Source organism: Sorghum bicolor, chromosome 1 (assembly GCF_000003195.3).
Source record: "Sorghum bicolor cultivar BTx623 chromosome 1, Sorghum_bicolor_NCBIv3, whole genome shotgun sequence".
Taxonomy (NCBI): domain Eukaryota; kingdom Viridiplantae; phylum Streptophyta; class Magnoliopsida; order Poales; family Poaceae; genus Sorghum; species Sorghum bicolor.
The window spans coordinates 15,232,091-15,234,934 of record NC_012870.2 but is presented as its reverse complement, the minus strand read 5'-3'; positions in this window follow the sequence as shown (position 1 = coordinate 15,234,934).

The window sequence follows — 2,844 nt, the reverse complement described above, 5'->3', positions numbered from 1 at the left end:
TCAGTCTGCGTCCATTCAGAGGCATCACTCGTGAATGAACCCCTGTGGCTGCCTATGTGGCTTCACTCGTGAATGAACCCCATGTGGTTGGCGACTGTCGCCAAGCAATCAGTCTGTGTCCATTCAGAGCATCACTCGTGAATGAACCCCTGATGGTTGGCGATGTCGGTGTTTTACCAGGGTGTATAGGATCATCCGATTAGATGGACGCCTAATACTAATTCTTGTTGTGAAACAACGCCGTCACTGGTAAGTCGATGGACCCTCTAATGCTTCTTATAAATTGGCTGACAATTAATGGATGGGGATTTTGTGGTGAGCCATTTCCCATGTGAAGGGATTTAGTGCATGCAGGTGGGAAGAGAGACGGCAAGCATGAGCAAGCGCGGAAGGAGAAACGGTGAAACCACGAAACAATTTTTCGTATGCATCAATGATGATGCGGCTTCATAAGAAGTCTGAAAAATCCTGTAGTGAGGTTCTCCTATTTGACAGAGAAAGATCCATCTAGACCATGGGATATTAGAGAAAAGATATTGAGATCGAATGGGATATTAGAGAAAAGATATTGAGATCGAGGTTCCATATCTTAGTGTCATTGGAGCACTTATGTATCTTGCAAATTGCACCAGGCCTAATATCATATTTGTAGTGAACATACTAGTTAGACATAGTGCAAATCAAATCCATTGTCATTAAACTGGAGCGAAGCATATCCTCAGATATCTTAGTAGCACAAAGAATCTTGGTTTATTCTTTAAGAGGAATTACGATCCCAATATGATTGGATACATTTTCTTTAGATAAAGGAAATCATATTTCTGGCTTCAGCCATCCTCTTTCAAGAATGCATCACGCTATTATTACAACAGGAGAAACTAAAATAAAAGAAACTGACATAAGGAAAATACATCCCCAAGGACCCCAACAAGGAACTCGATTAGTCCTACGTGACAACCGACTTGCTGATGTCAACTCCACAAGAATATAACCATCAACGTCGAGACAATGCCGCCAAAACACATCTGTCAGATCTAGTAAGGGTACTAAAAAATCGTTGGACACTAATCACCATTGAAGACACTGGATTTTATCCTGGCAACAACACAAAGCACCTGGTGTGTATGAAGGGAGCCACCATCTTGTTGTCGGCACCAAAGCCGACAACACAAGGGATCTTCCAAGAGCGACATCTCCAACAAAAAAAATGACATCCGCAAATGTCATCATCGCCCCACCAGAGAACTGGAGATGGGTTTTTGAAAGCCCTAGTTTGGTTTTGGATAATTGATGAAACCCTAGTATTAACCTCTATGCTAAGTGTGTAGACTTAATGAGGTTGGTACATGTCAAGTGATGGAGCAAGTGATGATCATGGTGATGATAGTGATGACCACAAGATGATCAAGTGCTCAACTTGGAAAAAAAGAAAGAGAAAAATAAAACCCTATGGAGATCAAGGCAAAGATATTGCTTAGGGTTTTGGTTTTGGTGATCAAGATACCATAGAGGGTGTGATCACATTTAGGATAGATAGCCGTACTATAAAGAGGGGAATTCTTTAGCTAAGCGGTTATCAAGTGCCATTAGGTGTCATTGTTCATGTGCATGCATTTAGAACCTAGTGAGCTAACTTAACTCCTTTGAAGAAAATGATTGTGAAAATGCTAACACACTTGCACATGTTGGTACACACATAGTGGTGTTGGCACACTTTAAGAAGGAGGTGGAGTTTGAAGGGTAGAGAGGGGTTTGGGTTCCTCCCTCCCGTCGAGCTTGCGAGGCGGGATTCGGCGTTTTTGAGAAAATAAAATACATATTTTCTATTACGCCGGTGGAAAGTTTGAAGAAGTCGCGGGTGGAAAAACACTCACCGAACGCTGACCTTGGAGGCACCGGACGCTGCTCCTGCGTGCTCGGTGCGCTCTTGGTTTTTGGCAGAAGTGAAGGATGCACCGGACGCTAAGCATCGGACGTTGGCCAAAGACTGTTGGCGCGTCCGACGTTGCCTGTTCTCAGCAGGTGCTTCTGACAGAGAGCATCGGATGCTCAGGGAGCGTCCGGTGGTGTGAGTCCGGTGTCCCTGCGCGTTTGCAGTGTTCTCTGAGTAAGGGACCGGACACTCAGGGCGCGTCCGATGGTGTGAGTCCGGTGATCCCACGCATTTGACAACCTCTCTGCGTACGGGTCCGGTGTGTACCGGACGCATCCGGTGCTCACTTGACTGCGTCTGGTGGTTTGAATATGACCGTTAGAGATCGACGTGCGTGATTCAAACAGTGGACACGTGGCTGTTTCTTAAGCACGAGACGCTCTGTTCCAGCGTCCGGTGGCTTCCCTGCAGCGCGTCCGGTGACCCCGTATTATGTCCAGTGAAAGAGCCAACGACTCTATTTGTTTGAGGGGGTTATAAATAGTTGTTGGCCGGCTTGGGGCTCACTCTCTTGGCATTCTAGCATACTTAACATCCTTGTGAGCCTAATCAAACACCTCCCACTCATCTCCTTCATAGATTAACCATCTTGGTCCTCGTTATGACCAATCCCAAATATGATTTGTATTCTCACATGGAGGTACAACTATTTCATGAAGTCTTCTAAGCAGACTCTGACGACGACCTCTACTAAGCATTCTAAAATTATTGCTTTATTTGAGGCATCACATGAATGTGTATGGCTTCGCCGAATGATTAACCACATACAATAGTCATGTGGTATTGGTTTGACTGAATCACGTATAATTATCTATAAAGATAATTTCGCTTATGTTGCACAGATGCAAACATGTTACATAAAGAGTAATGTCACTAAGAACATTGCTCCTAAGTGGTCACTAAGCACAAAT